Genomic DNA, 20,821 nt, shown 5'->3' with positions numbered 1-20,821 from the left:
TTTAAAAACATTTTAAATCTTATCGATCTCAACTTCTGAACAGTAGTGTATATTTCATTTTATGTAGGCTATATTTATTAAAAAAAAAATATTGAAACCAAAACATGGCATTGTCTAGTGTGCAGGTAAAGTGGACCTCCACATGCTTTTACGGGTCTTCAAGTGCCTTATGTAGTGCCCTGGTATATTTGCCATAGTTGCCCTTTTGGGTCTGCTGCTTTGTCTCCCTCTAAATCCACTTTAGTAAGTAATTTAAAAAAATTGTTTCTCTCTATTTGATGCATAACATTGGACTAAATACAGTATATATGTATACATAGGTCATTCTTTATCAACAATTTTTAATAAATAGTATATATATATATATTATGATCAAATATATTGTATAAATTGTATATTGCAAGACATAACTAATAAGGTGGGGACCCTCCTTTAGAAATAAAACGTTTACGGTAACTTGAAAATATTACACTTTAATGTAGTGATCATGTAGATTACGCTGGTCATTCTCAGGGAATGCATTAACGGATAAGACAATTAGGCCTACTTTGAATGCAATAGAAGTCACTTTAGACCCTCTGCCACATGCACTAATGTAATGAACAATCTGATGTAAAGTGTTGTGCAAAACAATGTGAAACTACAAGATTCAGTTTAGAAAGTCTTTATTGCTGATATTTGACAACCGTTTCAGCAGAATTCAGGAGTCTTCAGAAGAATCACGAACCTACAAGAATGAATAAGATAATTTCAACTTCAAAAAGCGGGGTGCAAATGTCCCGATCATCCGGTTAGGCTTTATCTTTTTATGATAATGACCGGCTGACTTTACAGATTTACATAACAAAACTGTTGTATGACATGGTTTGTTAGTTTATTACAATACATTTGATCTTCTTGCGGTTCTTGTGGTCATCCTCTTAAACCTGAAAGAATAAACAGATTTAGTTGATCTGCAGTGTGTCAGTCTGACCCCTAATTTCCACCAGATGCGTAACGGCTGCGGAACGGCTCCGCTGCGTGACAGCTCCGTGTTCCGTCGTCCGTCAATACCCACCAGGTCCGGATTTGTTGCGCAACGGCTGCGGTCATGACTGACAGCTGACGTCACGAGGCCCCATGTAATCTCGCGAATCTCGTGAAATGCTATTTCATGCATACTGAGTTTTTTTACACTGTTAAAGAGTTGGATTCCCATGCTAAACATGGACAAAGTTTCAAAAATTAAATTGTACGTTTGAAGGAGTATTTCTGTGCCAAAAATTGTCCTTTCGGTTTGTCACAAGTTTCGGAAAGTTTTTTTCGAGTATGGATCTGTGTCACGTAAGATGGGGCGGAATTTCCTTATATGGGTCCACTTCTTCGCGGGCGCACTCGTAGACCAGAGAGAGAGAGAGAGAGACAGAGAGAGAGACAGAGAGACAGAGAGACAGAGAGAGAGAGAGAGAGAGAGAGAGAGAGAGAGAGAGAGAGAGAGGTTACCTTATGTCAGCTCACCAAAGAAGTGTGTTTTTGGTCACCAGGGCAAGACAACCCTACACAGATTCCTAAAGAACCCAGCGTTAAGGTAAAAGTGGATGCAGATTGTTTTTCCAGGCCAAAAACGGAGTTGTGCGAGACTGTTCCCTACATTTCGGCGACGATGTTTTATAAACAAAGCCCAGATCGACGGATTTGCAGATCGTCTAATGCTTAAGGATGGAGCAGTCACAATGATAAAGGTTCGCAGTCGCATGCGGTGAGTAAAACCAGAGAATGTCTAATAGGAAGAGAACTGGCACTCTCTGCTTACTTCCGGTTTCTGGACTGGCTGCAGTAACACGTCTGTCCATGCGGGGGCGCTCGCAGGCGAGTGCAGAATGAATGGAGGTCTATGGCGAAAAACCCTCAAAATCCACTTTTCTCAGGATATAATTTTTTGTCTAGTAATTTGAATGTTGTATTCGAAAGGAGATGCAAAGAAATTACACATTGCTGGGTGTTAGATTTTTTAGAGTCACTTATTTGGTTTAAAAAGTCTTTTAAAATGTCAATGACGTCAGAATGCTGACGTCATTAGCAGAATGCTAGCGTGTTATGGGCAACAACAACTCAAACTGTAAGAAATCGAAAAGAAATAAGTACTCGTTCATTCAACTTTCGACCTATAACCCATGTTGAACTTGCAAAACCTACAATAACATCTGAGATTTCTCAACGGCAATCGGGTGAAAGAGACAAATTTAGCCGTCTAGCCCCATAGACTCCCATTCAGTCTGCACTCGCCCGCGATCACCTCCAGTGGAATTCTAATGGAACTGCAACCAAGATCGATACAATGGGGCTAATAGGAAGTGCCAAGGCTCTCCGTAGACGGGCTCTGGTAAAACTGCTTCAAATCAAATGTCTCTGTGCGTTGTTGTTAGCTCAGCGCGTTAGCCCACAGCTTTAGCTTCGCCCACACACGGCCATAGACAGTATAGAGCTGGTAAGTCCCGCCCCTTCCGTAAAACCCCGCTGGACCTCAAAGTTGAAAAACCGTCAATGCAAGTGAATGGGAGAAAATAATTATTTTCTGGTCCCGTTTGAATTGTGCCATGAATGTGAACATATGTTGTCTGTGAATTTTTTATATAATCTTTCATGTTACAAGTTTGACAGTATATGGTATGATTCGTCGGCTAGCAGTTGTGGAAAAGACATAACGAGAAAGACTACATGTCGCCTATGTGACGTCACCCCATAAAGTTGACTTACCCGTGGTTTTCGCCAACCTCAACGATTTTGTCCTCTCCCTGAAAGAAGGCGGTGAAGTGCACCAAAGACACAGCCATGTTTAGCGGGATCCGTGAGCTAGAGCCGTGTGCTAGTGGTGTTGACGTTTCAAACGCGTCGAGAGTTGTAGTCCACAAAGTGCTCTCACACAAAGTCTACCCGTATCAAACTTCTACCCGCTAAATTGTAGCATTCTTCACACGAAAGATTATATAAAAAATTCACAGACAACATATGTTCACATTCATGGCACAATTCAAACGGGACCAGAAAATAATTATTTTCTCCCATTCACTTGCATTGACGGTTTTTCAACTTTGAGGTCCAGCGGGGTTTTACGGAGGGGGCGGGACTTACCAGCTCTATAGCACACGCACGCCTCCAGACGCCCGTTTTTTTCCGGAAAAACTCGCTACAGCCTATCTGTCTTTTATAAATATAATAAAACTAAAGACTTTTGAGATATGAAGGATGCAATACTACTCTATAGGTACTCAAGATTAACAGGAGATTGAGTGAAAATGAGTGAAAATTTTTGCTGTTTTTGCCGACCAGATACGGTAAGAGTCTAATCTACCAGTTAACTCCGCAGGTAGCAAAGTGTATGGGATTTATTGTTGTGATTGGTCGTAGTGTTATCCTATTGCGTGCTGTGAGATTTTCAAATGCAGGCTTGGTGCCGCCCCTCGAGCTGGCCGAGTTTCATTATTCAACCCCAGACCTATTAATCTTTTAGATTTAGGTCTGGATTTCCAGACTACTCAACACCCATATTAGCAAACAATGCCCAACTTACCCTTAAAGTAAACCCTGTGGCGTATGTTCCACTTGGACACATTTCCACAGGCCCCCAATCTCCCCATTTCATCCCATTCTTCACCGTCAGCTCAGATCTGTAAGATCGGTCGGCGCTCACATGCCCAATAACGGCTAGCAGTGAAAACATCATGGAAAAGAAGTGATGCATTGCTACAGCACTGGCCTGAATACTGAGAATTATATTAGTTTTTAGATAGACTATCTGCAGAAAATTATAAAGCAGAGACAATATAATACCATAAGGAAGAAGCCTCCTATTTATACACAAGAATCATTAACCAAAGTACTCAAAGATCAACCCCTACCATATTTGGCATATTAAGAAATTATATTTTATTAACAAAGTTCGGGAGGAGCACATTAACATAATTAAGATAATCAAACCTAATTAAACACGTGTGGACAGGGGCGTAGCACCAAATTCTGGGCCCTGTATACTCTCAATGTCAGTGGGCCCCCTACACATGCCATTGTAACTTAAAGTTGCCTCTATGAGCTCACCTTCTCTCACATCATCAGACTCGCACCCTGCCTTGTCTTCTGCGTCAAGTGCAGAACTATCTACATCAACAAGCACAAAAAATAGGTATTAGCCTCTTAACGTACAAAAAAACCAACTTACTTGTTAAAGCAAGCTCACTTTGTATTCCAAGAGCCATTTCAGTGCAAGATAAAGCACTAAAAATAATTAAACATGTCATCAAGCATTGCGTATTATGTTGACAGTTTGGACTAAGCTTTAGGCTGTCAACCAAGTGTCCAAGTACCCACAATAGGGCGCTTAACAGAGCTTGAAATCTACCATTACGAACAAGTACAAAGATAACATAACTATTAATTGGTAGGGTTGCAAAGGGTAGGAACATTTCCGGTAAACTTCCAGTAAATTTCCAGAAACTTTCCATGGGAAGTTAAGCTGGGGAATTTTGGAAATATTCAAATTTGAAAACTTTCCACAAAAATGATGGGAATTAAAGGAAATTAATAGAAATTAACTGGAATTTGGTGATAATTTCAACAAACTATCATATCCAAACATAAATATCAAAAATTAGTTTTTTAAATAGTAAAACAATGTAAACAACATGATCTTTTATCAGATTTATTTTAGAGTAGAACTTTAAAACTTTAACTCTTGTACTGAACCATTAATTCTTCCACGGAATAACAAAAACATGAATGTTGAGTAAAATATTACTCATTACACTTTATGTAGTTTGCAAGCTCAAGTGTGTCCTCAGTACTCCAGGGTTGAAGAAATCATCAGTGCATGTGATGGAGGAATGCACAGTGCATGTAGGGGGCGTGGCCTCAGTAGCCCTGCAGTGTGCATGTGATTTAATAGCAGAGATATTTAAGTGTGCTGCATTAAATCTGCTTGTTTTAGCCAAGATTATGCTACAATATATTTTCCTCAACTATATTTAAGTTCCCTGTTAAAGGAATAACCTTTCAGTTTTGTAAATTCCCATTAATTCCCTTATATTCCTGTTAACTCCCATGGAAATTTTCCAACTTTGAAAATTCCCAGAATTTTGCAACCCTATTCATTGGCTTTGATAACATCATGAATTTATTGAGCATTGACTATAGCTTTTAAGCACAGCACTGTGCTGCAATGCTAGGGCTTTTCACCAAACAAAAATGATAATTTGCTTTATTGCTCAAAGCAATATTACCTGTGTGCACTTGAGAACACAGTGATATTGGTAGGCACATCTACATGGGCAGAAATATAGGCAGATCATTTATTAAGGAGTTTGAGAATATATCACACATTATAAGCAATAGTAGGGCTAGTAACTTTACACTGTGCTGCCACTCTTTCCACCACTCCAATAGCACTAGGCAATAGCACACACATTGAATCAAAAGGCTTACTTATTTAAGGTAAACAACTCACAATTAGGAAGCAAGGGGGAAGCTCGCCAGAGTGTCTGGCACTGAGTTCATTCTCTCAGTTGGTGTTATCAATATATTTTGAAATGAATAATGACATCAATTGGAGGGCCCAATTAATTTGAATTAGGCCCAAAAAAAAAAAAAAAAAAAATTTGATGGGATTTCAAAGGGCCCTCTCCCTAGACGGGGCCCTGGGTAGTCAGGTCCACTTTTCCCCCCACTACCACGCCCATGCGTGTGGAGCACATTCAGTTAATCAACCCAATCAACGAGTTAAGAGGTATATATACAGCAGATGATCACGCTTTGGGTCAAAGGTGTTGTCAACTCTGGGCTTGTTGTCTTTAGCTCTACTCCTGTTGTTTCCCACTGAAGTCAGGTTCTAATCTTAACCTTTTCATGTCCTTGAACTCCAGTAAACTGAACCAAGATGGCTGATTTCCTTTTAAGGTTCTAGAAGTAGTTGTGTCCCAATGTGAATGCTGCGTCCTTCGAAGGCTGAACCATGTAGCCCTCGTAGGATCTCCTAATTGCGTAAGCAGGTGTTCCTGATCACCGCTTTAGCGCCAAGCAACTGCGCAAGAGGACAGCTGCCATCCTGATAATTAATTTGATATAATTGAGTAAACCGCTATTGAGCCAGAAATGGTTATTGTCATTTTTATGTTTTACATTTTACTGGAGGACATGGGGATGTTTCAACCCTGGCGCTGCCGGGTCATGTATTTTTGGCTTAGCCAAGACCATGGCCAGGGGTGCAAGTTCCCTCGTTACCAATAGAGTTCAATGGACATTGCGATGAACTTGCGACCATAGTTGGCCAACGATGCTTTCGGGAAACGCACCCCAGTGTAGTGAAGGCTGTAGTATGCACTGGTTGCTATTATGGTTCTAAATCACTTTAGAGGATTATTTACACCATTAATGTCCAGTAACTAGGAGAGGAGTAAAAAAGCCAGAGTCACGAGTCAAATTCACTCAATGTATTAATTGGTCAAATAAAAGAATGAATTATTTTCTCACAATGTCAACAAAATGTAAATATGTCACAATAAAACAGCGTAGGCCTACGCGAAATAACCAAACGATAAAACAACCTGCTTTGATTCAAAAGCCACAATGATGTTGAGATAAGGTAATGAAGTGGTGTTAATAAGAGTACTCAGTCTTAACAAGTCCCAACAAGTATTCCAGAGAAAGTCCACTTAATGGAAGGAGGGTGCAGATATCCTCAGACGTCGATCCTCAGACGCGATGCCATCACACTGGAACTCGAACAGTCGGTTACATGTGAGTAGGTATCTTTGTCTGGTCCTGACAGGGTTAATGTGATTAGATATTAACAGTGAGGCCTGTAGCTTCGTGTGCTGCGATGTTGAACGATACCGGTTCCAATTCAAAAGCAGTTAAGGGAACTAAATAGTAGTTTCTAGTTTTTAATATCTCTATAGCAGACATCCCAAGTCTCCCAGAAGTTCTGGGAGTCTCCCGCATAATTGATAGCGGCTCCCTGATGCCGGTGTTACGGATCAACTGGGAATCATTAGAGCCCGTCTACGGAGAGCCTGCACACTCCCTATTAAGTCCTATTGTACCGAATTTTGGTAGTAGTTCCACCAGAGCTCCACTGGGGGCGATCGCCCATGAGTGCAGAATGAATGGGAGTCTATGGGGCTAGACGGCTAAATGTGTCTCTTTCACCCGATTGCCGTTGAGAAATCTCAGATTTGATTGTAGGTTTTGCAAGTTCAACATGGGTTATAGGTCGAAAGTTGAATGAACGAGTACTTATGTCCTTTCGATTTCTTACAGGTTGAGTTGTTGTTGCCCATAACACGCTAGCATTCATTCTGCACTCGCCCGCGATCGGGTGAAAGAGACACATTTAGCTGTCTAGCCCCATAGACTCCCATTCAGTATGCACTTGCCCGCGATCACCTCCAGTGGAATTCTGGTGGAACTGCAACCAAGATCGATACAATGGGGCTAATAGGAAGTGCCAAGGCTCTCCGTAGACGGGCTCTGACCCTACCCACAACTCTATCCCTCCACCCCATTAAACGTCCAGAGAGGATGAGCTGGACGTCATTCGACGCTGCAGTGAGTGAGCACCACTTGGAGAAATCTTATCTAAATCAGATCAGTCGAGCTACACGAGCCCAGATCAGCCCTGTACGAGACGCCTCACTCGCTGGATCGTACGTCAACGGCGCCGCCATATTGGTCCGGGCAACTTGCCGTGACTCTCCTTTAGGGCTGCATCTAACGATTATTTTTGTTGTCGATTAATCTGTCGATTATTTCTTCGATTAGTCGACTAATCTAACGATTATTTTTCCGATTAATCTAATGGTTATTTTTGGGATTAGCTGATTTATCCATTGGCAAACTTTCCAATAAATAATAAGTACAACAATATATCAGCTGTATTTTGAAGAGGGTAGTGCATCTGTATATTATTTTAACATGAAATCTATGAATGATGACAAAAAAAAAATATTTCAGAAAGGGTAATTGTCATTGTATTATGAAATATGCGAACAAGAAGCATATTAAACTTTATTTTTAACTAATGGAACTATTTCATAAAATGTAAGATGTATACAGTCACAGGCCTATTTAGGAAATGTGTCTGTTATTAATTACCGTAGTGGGAGAATGATTTACTCAATTAACTTGTCCATTATCTTGTCCGATAATGCACTTGTGTTTATTTGCAAAAAGGTACACATACACTAGATTCAGGGTCCAAAATTAACTTTTTGGCTCACCTGCCATGGGGACTGGTAGATGAAAAAAATCCACCAGCCAAGCATATTTTTTACCGGCCAAAATAATAAACAGCCTTTTTTTTGTCACATATACATTAATTTCAGTACTTTTAATTGAGATAATAAGGTAGGCCTATTATGTTGAATACAAACATAAAAAATTGTCCAGAGCAAAATTTTAAATGTATAATAAAAAAAGAATATATATATATATATATATATATATATATATATATATATATATAGATCAAAATGTGAGAAATATATGAAATATTATCATTGGGGTGAAATAAAAAAATTTTTTTGTCAGTTTTGTTACCTGACTCATGTGGAAGGGAAGAAAGAACGTACTCGGTTACTTATAACCTCGGTTCCCTGAGAGATAAGGGAACGAGTATTGCGTTGCAAATGCTAGAGAAAACTCCTTTTCTCGAGAAAAGAACGACCATGGTGTGTAAAGCAGAAGCAGCCTGGCCAGCGGCGGAGATGCACGATCCGCGAGTGCTGAAGACGTTCTGCACGGCTTTGATGGATGCGCAGGAGGACACAAATGGGCGGCGACCGCTTCTTCCAGTGGCGGGAGCTTTTTCCTCAGCGCCGTCAACAGATAGAGCGTTAACTGTGTACACACCGCCGTCGACTTGAGCTGCAAAGAAGCTCTGGCCGCCCTGTCAAGGACGCTTGTCAAAAAGTACGGGGAAGCTTGACGCTTGGCCGCTCTGAATAGTGAGTTCGCGCGCGCGGCCGGGGCTCTCTCGCGCTCTCTGCTCGTTAGAGGCAGAAGAGCGCGTGCGCGCTTAAAATTTCATATTTTGGTATGAACATTCACCCGCCAGTGTGGCGGATAGCCTTTTGAGATTTACTCGCCAAACAGAAAATCTACCCGCATTTGGCGCTTGGCGGGTGTTAATTTCGGACCCTGACTAGATTGCAGCCTAGGCTACTGTTAATGTAAATATAGCGTTAGTCGTTTGTTTTTAAAGTCTACATTAGAGACCTGCGCGGGACAGATTTCTTCCTTAATAATTCCTAAAAAGACATCTCAGTTCATCGTGATCTCACAAATCTCTGTTATTATCAATGAAACTGGCTGCACAATGAATCTGTCATAATATCTACACTTTGTTTGCTATAATCAGATGATTTGCCAGTATGCAGAATTCAGCACTGAACAAAAAGTCAATTTTGTGCGGTGAGGGGATTCTATCTTAAATGCATCTGATTGGCCATTGCGTTCAAGAAATCAACACATATGTCTGTGATTGGCTACATTGTTCAACGCTGCAAACATGTTATAAATAGATAGAGACTCTGGCCTGTAAATCGTTTCTATTTTGTTTTAGTTTTTCTTGTTGCTTTTGTGCAACAGATGAATGACAATTTATTTGTTTTTAGATGTTCAATTTATAGATATTTCTATTTTGCGGGAGTCCCGCGAATCGTTTTATTCTCCCGCAACCAGCACACACACGCGAGTGCATTACCGCCCGCGCCCGCACTCGGCCATCAGATCTATGTTCCCGCGCCGCACTCTGTTGCGTTGTGTCCCGCGGGAGTGCAGGTCTCTAGTCTACATGTGCATACACAACTTTTAAAAACTTGCAAATGCACTGAAAGCTTCGTTGACAGATTTAAGTTGAAGTTATAAATTAAAGTCCATTTTATTGTCGCCGAATGGGGAATAGTTTGCATAGTGAACAAAGCACCTTTCTGTTCGGACGTAGTTTAAAGTATTCCCATACTTTGGATGATCGTGGTCTGTCATTTTCACCATGAGCGGGAGCAGAAGCCGCCATTACTCGATATTTAAACGTAAATAATGAATGTGACGCGTCGACGTATTTCATGCGTGTCGACGTATTTTCATAGTCGACGTAATCGATGACGTCGACGCGTCGTTGCGGCCCTACTCTCCTTTGTAGATTGAAGAACAGATGCCTTACTATTTTGAGGTTTTACAAAACGTCGTACAGTCCAAACCAGATATCGGGCAATTAACATGCACCAATCCTACATTTTTCTAAATGTCATAATCATTTTTTAACAAACAAGTATTCATTACTTCAATGAGCTCATGTTTTCTGCATTAAATTATTACATTGTTTAAATTAATACATTTTTAGCTAACTGTGATTTGTATATGTACATTTCTGAAATACATAACTTAGTCAGTTTCCTCTGATAACAGATCACTGTAAACTGTAGACTCATGTATTTTCTGTAAAGCTGCTTTGAAACGATGTGTATTATAAAAAGCGCTATACAAATAAATGTGAATCAAATTTAATTACCTTTTAAATGCAAGTCTGAACATTTGTTGCATTTTTATTTGGTCATTATAACATTGTTCATTTGACAACTATTTGGCTACCAAAGTCAGACTATTAATAGATAGCGAAAACTGAGACTTTATAAGAAATAATATAAAGTTTACATGATTCGTATGAAGTCTGAGCTTATATTATAGTTTATGAACTATTCTAAATAGAAAGTGTGTCTCAATGCAGTGATCCAGAGGACTGACAGGACAGCGGTTTACCAGCCATGAAACTGTACGTGCATTATTTCATTAAAAACAGGCAGTAATATCTAATCTAATTGCAATCATTATGATGTGTATTATTATTATTTAATCAACAACTAGTACAAGAACAATAATAAAAAAAATTAAACATATCAAAGAATCATCACAATATTTTTTTAACAGTAAAACCATTTATAATGCAAATCATTTAATTAACAATGTTGCATTGTCTCTGTCAGAGGTGGGTAGTAACGAAGTACATTTACTTCGTTACATTTATTTGAGTATTTTTTTTGGAAAAATTGTACTTTTAAGAGTAGATTTGAATGTGGGTACTTATTACTTTTACTCGAGTACATTTCTAATGAAAAAACTGTACTTTTACTTCGTTACGTTGGGCGACGTCCTTTCTCGTTACTTTATTTTAATGCAATGTGTTGTTAAATGCGTAGTTTATTCCAAGCGCGATGTATCTTTTTTTCTGGGCTTGAGCGATGCTCAATTCACAAATGAATCACTCTTTTGAGTCGATTCTGTTCAAAGACTTCATCAAACAAGTTCAGATCTGTCTAAATCGGTTCGCGAATCAGTTTGAATGATTCAGTTCCTGATTCTGTTCAGTTCCTGCACGCACTGAATCGTCTGAAGCGATTACAATTCACACTCGACTCGGAGTCGTAACAGGAAGATTTAAGCACATCAAGAGCGTTAGATGAAGTGGCAGTGGACCTACAGTACAGTCAAGTGAGAGCAAATCTTCAAATGCATCATATATTTGCCAGCGATGAAGATCTTTATTAGTTGAACATCTTCGTAAGCTGTCTGTGAATGAATGATTCCACAGGACGATACTGTAATAAACCTCAAAAACAGCCCTACGGTGGTCAAAGAACAGCCAGCCGGTTTAATCAAAGAGAATTTACACTTTATTTCAAAAATAGAGAGGCTAAAACTCATCCTACGGGTACAGGTAAGATATGGAGCCAGGGAAGAGAAACACGGGAAACTCCGCAAGGCACAACACTTCATATACACACAGTGAGTTTTCACGCTCAATACGTCACACAGTGTTTAATACTCAACATAGCACCCCAGCCTGCACAGCACACAGTGAACACACGTAAGGCGTGTTTCCTCCGTTCTCAATTCCCCAACCTCCCTCTCTAACCCGCTGTCCGTTACACAATACAGTCAAACAATTCATATAGGAATAGATTAAAAACACTTCCCTCTCGCGGGGCAGAGAAGACTCATCTATAGGGGGTGAGTAGTGAGAGCAGCAACCCGTCTTCTCACCGAAGACGTCACTCTACCGTCCAGGGGCGGAACTTAAAGTTCATTCATAAAATCCTTCCGTCGTATGCATCAAGGCATTCATAAAGTCTCAGTAGCACGTGGGCATTCATTCATAGAATCTCGGTAGCGTGTGGGCGTCAGCCGAGCAATAGTCTGAGGTAGTCGGTGACACTAATTTCCCCCCGCTACAACTCAACTATCTCACCCCAAGGCAGCTAGCTAACTAACTAACTAGCTATCTTCATCTCCGGAGGACCTACTGTCCCCGAGAGACAGCCAAAACGTTCTCAACGGGTCACCGCACTCAGCCTCGCCCGGTTGCACCACACCTCTTTTTTAAAGTCCCTTTGTCCTCCCTTCACAGGTGCATGCCATCAAAGCAGTCATGTGATCGGCCAATGACGACACACTACAATACATTCGATTTCATTTAACTCAGGTAATACATTTTACAACCAAACAGATTATTATGCCATGATAGCACTACTAGAAAGGATGACATTACCTGTTTTTTGGACATAATACATTCATTTCTACATTAAATAAGCTACCATTGTTCACAGTTTATGAACACCCGCCATCCCGCGGTAGTGTGTGTGTATTGTTGCGCAGTGGCGTACGAACTCGACTTGAAAACGAATGCCTTTGCCTGCCGTACACACAGTTAACCAGTTTAAACATGCTTGCAGAAATATACATTTGATTATATTTTGGAGAACAGACCGTCGATCAAAAAGATCCGTCGATGTCCTTGTGTTTGTTTTTTTTGTGTTCAGATGTTCAGTAGCAGTCATGAGCGCGAGCACATGTGAAGAGTTTTAACTCTTTCTTCTCTGTGTCAATTACATGCCTTTGAAAGCAACACTCTGCAGATTCACTTTATTTCGACATTGTCTAATAATCCAAATGTAGTTGTATAGGTTACTATTATACAAACCAAAGGACAGGCACTGATTTTCGGGCTACAGATGGCAGAAATAATGTTTTTTGTTGCAAAGAGAGCCAATCTACTTATGAAAATAATAGTCATTTAAATAAAAAAAATCTAAATAATATTATTTTATATATATATGACGACCTCAGATGCAAAAGCCTCTAAGTACCATCTGAAATTTTCTTCTAAAAGAGCATTTTTATCAAGTTTGTATGTTTATGTTCAGTTATTTCACTTAAATGGCAATGAAAAGTACCTATTAATTGTCATTAAAGTGAAATTACTGAACTTAAATATACAAGCTTGATAAAAATGCTTGTTTTAGAAGAAAGTTTCAGATGGCACTCAGAGGCTTTTGCATCTGAAGTCTTCATATATATATATATACTGTAGCCTATATATATATATACAGGTCCTTCTCAATAAATTAGCATATTGTGATAAAGTTCATTATTTTCCCTAATGTAATGATAAAAATTAAACTTTCATATATTTTAGATTCATTGCACACCAACTGAAATATTTCAGGTCTTTTATTGTTTTAATACTGATGATTTTGGCATACAGCTCATGAAAACCCAAAATTCCTGTCTCAATAAATTAGCATATTTCATCCGACCAATAAAAGAAAAATGTTTTTAATACAAAAAAAGTCAACCTTCAAATAATTATGTTCAGTTATGCACTCAATACTTGGTCGGGAATCCTTTTTGCAGAAATGACTGCTTCAATGCGGCGTGGCATGGCCGTAATCAGCCTGTGGCACTGCTGAGGTGTTATGGAGGCCCAGGATGCTTCGATAGCGGCCTTAAGCTCATCCAGAGTGTTGGGTCTTGCGTCTCTCAACTTTCTCTTCACAATATCCCACAGATTCTCTATGGGGTTCAGGTCAGAAGAGTTGGCAGGCCAATTGAGCACAGTAATACCATGGTCAGTAAACCATTTACCAGTGGTTTTGGCACTGTGAGCAGGTGCCAGGTCATGCTGAAGAATGAAATCTTCATCTCCATAAAGCTTTTCAGCAGATGGAAGCATGGAGTGCTCCAAAATCTCCTGATAGCTAGCTGCATTGACCCTGCCCTTGATAAAACACAGTGGACCAACACCAGCAGCTGACATGGCACCCCAGACCATCACTGACTGTGGGTACTTGACACTGGACTTCAGGCATTTTGGCATTTCCTTCTCCCCAGTCTTCCTCCAGACTCTGGCACCTTGATTTCCGAATGACATGCAAAATTTGAGCAACCACTGAGCAACAGTCCAGTGCTGCTTCTCTGTAGCCCAGGTCAGGCGCTTCTGCCGCTGTTTCTGGTTCAAAAGTGGCTTGACCTTGGGAATGCGGCACCTGTAGCCCATTTCCTGCACACGCCTGTGCACGGTGGCTCTGGATGTTTCTACTCCAGACTCAGTCCACTGCTTCCGCAGGTCCCCCAAGGTCTGGAATCGGTCCTTCTCCACAATCTTCCTCAGGGTCAGGTCACCTCTTCTCGTTGTGCAGCGTTTTTTGCCACACTTTTTCCTTCCCACAGACTTCCCACTGAGGTGCCTTGATACAGCACTCTGGGAACAGCCTATTCGTTCAGAAATTTCTTTCTGTGTCTTACCCTCTTGCTTGAGGGTGTCAATGATGGCCTTCTGGTCAGCAGTCTTACCCATGATTGCGGTTTTGAGATATGAACCAGGCTGGGAGTTTTTAAAAGCCTCAGGAATCTTTTGCAGGTGTTTAGAGGTAATTAGTTGATTCAGATGATTAGGTTAATAGCTCGTTTAGTGAACCTTTTCATGATATGCTAATTTTTTGAGACAGGAATTTTGGGTTTTCATGAGCTGTATGCCAAAATCATCAGTATTAAAACAATAAAAGACCTGAAATATTTCAGTTGGTGTGCAATGAATCTAAAATATATGAAAGTTTAATTTTTATCATTACATTATGGAAAATAATGAACTTTATCACAATATGCTAATTTATTGAGAAGGACCTGTATGTATGTATATATATATATATATATATATATATATATATATATATATATATATATATATATAAAATAGAGGCCTATATGATCCGAAGTAAGTTACTCGCTACTTGAGTAGTTTTTTCATTGGATACTTTTTTACTCTTACTCAAGTAACTATTAAGATTATTACTTTTACTTTTACTTTGAGTAAATATTTCTATAAGTACTTGTAGGCCTACTTTTACTTGAGTACAGTTTTTGGGTACTCTACCCACCTCTGCAAATACCAGGGCACTACATAAGGCACTTGAAGACCCGTAAAAGCATGTGGAGGTCCACTTTACCTGCACACTAGACAATGCCATGTTTTGGTTTCAATATTTTTTTTTTAATAAATATAGCCTACATAAAATGAAATATACACTACTGTTCAGAAGTTGAGATCGATAAGATTTAAAATGTTTTTAAAAGAAGTCTCTTTTGCTCAAAGCTGCATTGATTTGATAAAAAAAAACAGTACTATTCAAGTCAAGTCAAGTTTATTTGTATAGCGCTTTTCACAATACAGATTGTATCAAAGCAGCTTCACAGTATTAAATTAAAATAATACAACAAAGTTTGTTTCAAGAGGAATTTATTGATTGATAAAATTAAATTAAATATCCCCAAAATATCCCCAACTGAGCAAGCCAAAGGCAACAGTGGCAAGGAACCGAAAAACTCCATCAAGTGACCTAATGGTGTCCTAAAACTCCATCAGGTGACCTAATGGAGAAAAAAAAACCATGGGAGAACCCAGGCTCAGTCGGGGGCCAGTTCTCCTCTGGCATTTATGAGCTAGAGGCCGGATTGTAGTTTGAACTGTAGGATTATATGAATGCCTGGCTGAAGAGATGCGACTTTAATCTAGCTTTAAACTGCAGTATCAGGAAGACTATTCCAGAGTTTTGGAGCCAAATGTGAAAATGCTCTCCCTCCTTTGGTGGTTCTGGATATCCTAGGTATGACCAAAAGCCTTGAATTTAGTGATCTTAAAGAGCGCGATGGATTATAGGGTGATAGAAGATCGGTTAAATAGACTGGAGCTAAGCCGTTTAGGGCTTTATAAGTCAGTAGCAATACCTTGTAATTAATACGGAGCTTTATAGGTAACCAATGCAGTGATGATAAAATCTGTGTTATATGATCATATTTTCTTGATCTCGTAAGAACTCTAGCGGCGGCATTTTGGACTAACTGTAGCTTGTTTATTGAGGATGCAGGACAACCAGCTAATAAAGCATTACAGTAATCCAGTCTCGAGGTCATGAATGCATGAACTAACTTTTCTGCATCAGAAACTGATAGCATATTACGTAGCTTAGCAATGTTTCTAAGGTGGAAAAAGGCTGTTTTTGTAACATATGATATATGATTTTCAAAAGACAGGTTGCAATCGAGTATACAACCCAGTCTCACGGCAGTTCGTGACATAGTCACGAAATTTTGTAGGCCCTGTTTCACAGACTGGGTTTAGATTAAGCCAGGATTAGACCTTAGTTCAATTAGGACATGTGAGTAGCTTTTATAAACATGCCTTAGAAACATTAATGCTGTGAATCTTGAGACAAAACAATGACACTGATGTATTTTAAGAGATGCTTTCAGTTAAAACAGCTCAAACATGTATTTTAGTCTGAGAATAGATTAAGCATCGTCTGTGAAACCAGGGGTGAATGTTTAAGTGTTCTGGTTAAACTTTCAGAATAATGTGTTACTGCATGAGTGTAAAACTGTTTCAGCTCTCTCTGGTACAAAACAAATCATTCAGTGAAACAAAGCTTCAAAAATAGTTGCTGACCTTATAAACCAGAACACTTTAGCATGACTCTAAGCACGTTTATGATCAGTAACGTGAGGTAGTGATGTTTCACATGACACTGAAGCTTCGAAGCGTGTATCGAGTATGAGGAGCGCGGATTGTTTTCAGAGAAACTGATCAACGGAAAACGAAGCCTCACTTTCTTTCCAGTCTCGTGAATGCTTCACTTTGTGTGTCGGAGAGTTTGAACCCAGGCCACTACTCTAAAGGTTTCTGGAAGTTTAAGTCCATTAAAAAAAAAAAAAATGTATTTTTTTATAAATACGCCTATAGCCTATGTTACATGATCATATAATCTGCCATTTAAACAGCATAGAAATCATAAAATAATTAAACCATTTGCTTGCATCAAGCAAATGTTGGTATTTTTATAATCAGTTGGCTATCAATATAGTTGTTACATTTAATTTATTGGCACACTTTAATATGTGAATTATATTATCTGAAAACTGAACATTTAGCATAGTCAGGCTTTAATTTGTGCTTAATAGATTCAACGGCGCACTCGTGTTTATGGCTGCTATACATTTGAGCTGCCACAAGATGGCGCTGTTTTCGACACTCTTGATGCTTTGAATCTTTTCCTGGAACAATCAGAGGAAAGCCTCGGTGCTTCCTGAGGCTTCATCTGCCCATCCCTAACCTGAGGTAATAAGAGGATTACTAGTAAAACGGGTCCATCAAACATTTCTTCTGTCTGTTGTGTGGTTCCACAAACTGCTGTATGATGTGTGGAAGTTTATTTCTGAACAAGATCGCTGATGATTTCAGTCTGATTGTGTCTGAATCTGAGATGCAGTAAGATGTAAAATATTTAAACATCCCCTTCATATATCATTGTATATTAACATAGTAAAAAAACATAGTAACATATTACATAAAAAAATAGTCAAAATATTTAATTCATACAAAAATACACCAACAAAAATGTTTCTTACAAAAGTGGTTTAATTTATTGAGTTTTTCACAATACATGCAGATTTACAAATAATGCAGATCCCCTATTATGCAGACAAAAACAACAGTGGAAAGGTCTATAGATGATGATGAAGACACTTAAGGAGAAGCTAAGGCTCTTCCAAAGGCCATATTAAACATACATATTTAAAAACAATATTTTACAATTCATGCATATGTGCATACACTGTCTTTTACTACAGCAGTTCATTCCCACTTAGATTCATTGCATCAAACCACTATGTGCAGAGATGTGTTAAAATCCTCATTTCCTAGCATTTTTTTAAATTCGGAAGCAAGAATTGATAAGAATGTAAAAAAATGTGTACCTTGAAATTCAATGCAAGTCGCTTTGGATAAAAGCGTCTGCCAAATGCATAAATGTAAATGTAAATTAATTTCATGTACATCATGATACATTTAATTATTTAATTATTCAGTTATGAATCCTGTTTCTTCCTGGTTCACATGTCACAATATGAGCTAAAGAGTGAATATAACTTGATCTCAGTAACACATGTAATGTTTAAGTGTTCTGGTTAAACTTTGAGAACAGTCCGCATGTGTTTCTGTTGTCTTTAAAAACTAAAGGAGGAAGTCCATCACTAATGTGACGTAAGACATGAAGCTTACACTGACATTTTGAAGAAGGGAACATCAGTGATAAAAGGAGAGAAGTTTATCTTGATGCCGGATCATTCCGAGCAAGAGAGGATTCAGTTCAGTTAACAAAGAGAAGCACCGTATAATCTCCTGTAGATAAAGGCAACAGCGGCAAGGAGAAATCTCTCTAAAGATGATTCATTTATTAATATTAAGATGATTAATATTGGAAAAACACCTCGGCAAGAACATAGACTCAACTTTAGACGCACTTTTCCTTTTGTACAGAGAGTCAGACAGACAGAAACAAATTACAGGAAAATCGAACAATTTGCAATTTGAGTGACTCAATAATGTGAGATTCCACATCAAAACAACAATTCTGATATTATTGTAGATGATAAATAATAATTCGATGCATTTATATAGAGCTTTTCTCTGCACTCACATCGCTTTACACAGAAGGGGGGGAATCTCCTCAAACACCACCAACACCATTACAACACACACACACACACACACACACACACACAGTATGTTGACAGAATCCTCTGTAGATCTGTTGATCTGACGGTGAATTACAACTAACCAGTGTCGTCACTAGATGTTCTGGACTACTGTCCGATGTCTTGCATTCGGACATCCTGGTAGTGATCATGATCAGTGTTTCTGTGCTAATCTTCGGATTTCTTATTGCAGACAACACATATAATCACAGCCAGACCCAGCGGAGGCAGCAGAGCTCCACACAAACACAGTGCAATAATCCACATCACTACAGCAGAAAGGAGGAAGAGAACACATTTTTTTTTAAACTCTCTGCTTAAAGATTTTGTAAAGCTCTCAATGTCTCTCCTGTTTTACTTACTATTTCCTGCCATCTTTGAGTCTGATCCTGTACCAGATTCTGTAGAGAATATCAGAGGTTACTCACAGTTTAGCATTTGCTGTTCAAATCATGATGAATAAACCTCAGCTGTAAAATCAGCTCATAATATCTCTCCTCATCCACTGATGTTCTCTCACCTGTGACTGAGACTGTGATCAAGGTTTCTACTTCACAGTGACTGTAAACTCATTAATGATCAGAGTCTCGTCACTGACGGTCAGTCGATCACTGTTGACCCCGTGACCACATTTTGACATATCAAATGTTGTAAACATGTTTATTAATAGATGAACTCAGTGCTCTAAAGAGAGAGAGAGAGAGAGAGAGAGAGAGAGAGACAGAGAGAGAGAGAGAGAGAGAGAGAGAGAGAGAGACAGAGAGAGAGAGAGAGAGAGAGAGAGAGAGAGAGAGAGAGAGAGACAGAGAGAGAGACAGAGAGAGAGAGACAGAGAGAGAGAGAGAGAGAGAGAGAGAGGAGAGAGAGACAGAGAGAGAGAGAGAGAGAGAGAGAGAGAGAGAGAGAGAGAGAGAGAGAGAGAGAGAGGGAGAAAGAGAGAGAGAGAGAGAGAGAGAGAGAGAGAGAGCAGACTCGTGAACGGCAGAACTCGTGGAGATACATTAGGTAGATTCACTTATTGCTCCAGATTAGGAACCAGTGTGGTTGATTATTCAATAACAGATATTGATCAAAGCTTTATTAATGCCTTCACAGTCAGACCTCAGCTCCCGATGTCCGATCACTGCCAAACTGTGCTTTATCTGAAGCCCCATGTCAAATAACCAAACCTGCTCCACCTGAATCTGAAAAACTGTTTCCTCTGAAACATAAACTCAATCCAACTCAGAACAATTCAAAGAAAATATGAACAATCCTACTATATTAAAAATGCTAGATGAATTTATGTCCACTGATTTCACCTTAGATATTAATGGAATAAATTTAGCAACAAAAAAATTAAATGACATATTCCTAACATTGATAACTCTATCTAATATTAAACAGCAAACCAAACACAGAACCAATCAACAGAGAAAGAGAAAGGATGTCTGGTTTGATGATGAATGTGCCGGTCTCAGACACGAACTCAGGAGACTTTCTAACAAAAAGCACAAAGATCCGTCCAGCCAGACATTACGGCTTTCTTACTCAGACTGTCTGCAAAACTACAAAACTCTTCTGTGGAAAAAAAGAGAAAAATATTTTCAAACTAAAATTGAAGAAATTGACGATTCAATAGATCAAAACACTTTCTGGAACTTATATAAAAAACTCGAAAAACCCAAATTAGAGATATCGCTCCAGAATGGCACAATTTGGAAATCTTACTTTGAAAATCTGTACCAAAAAATTGAGCCAGCTGACCTCAACCAACCTCAGAGTAAAGTAAAGAAAACTTTAGAAATAGGGCTGCAACTAACGATTATTTTGATAATCGATTAATCGGACGATTATTTTTTCGATGAATCGGATAAAAACTTTTTTTTTACAATTCAATTAGATTTTTTGCTTATTATAACTAAATAAAACCCTAAATCAGGGTATTTAT

At 39.0% G+C, this 20,821-nt stretch overlaps 2 long non-coding RNA genes across 2 annotated transcripts in view; both read right to left on the bottom strand.

Annotated features, from left to right (window-relative positions):
* Positions 1-20,821, bottom strand: part of LOC309511429 — a 138,346-nt gene that overhangs the window by 35,830 nt on the left and 81,695 nt on the right. The gene's annotated exons all lie outside the window — the stretch shown is intronic.
* LOC309511424 lies at positions 18,360-19,452 on the bottom strand. Its single transcript, XR_014210601.1, has 3 exons — positions 19,412-19,452; positions 19,254-19,292; positions 18,360-19,160 (listed from the first exon to the last, which is right to left on the bottom strand). It is a non-coding gene; the product is annotated as an uncharacterized lncRNA (long non-coding RNA).

The sequence above is a fragment of the Leuciscus leuciscus genome (genome assembly GCF_965113295.1).
Source record: "Leuciscus leuciscus genome assembly, chromosome: 12".
NCBI lineage: Eukaryota > Metazoa > Chordata > Actinopteri > Cypriniformes > Leuciscidae > Leuciscus > Leuciscus leuciscus.
The sequence above is the reverse complement of the archived record's forward strand: the minus strand, read 5'-3'. Positions and strand labels throughout refer to the sequence as shown.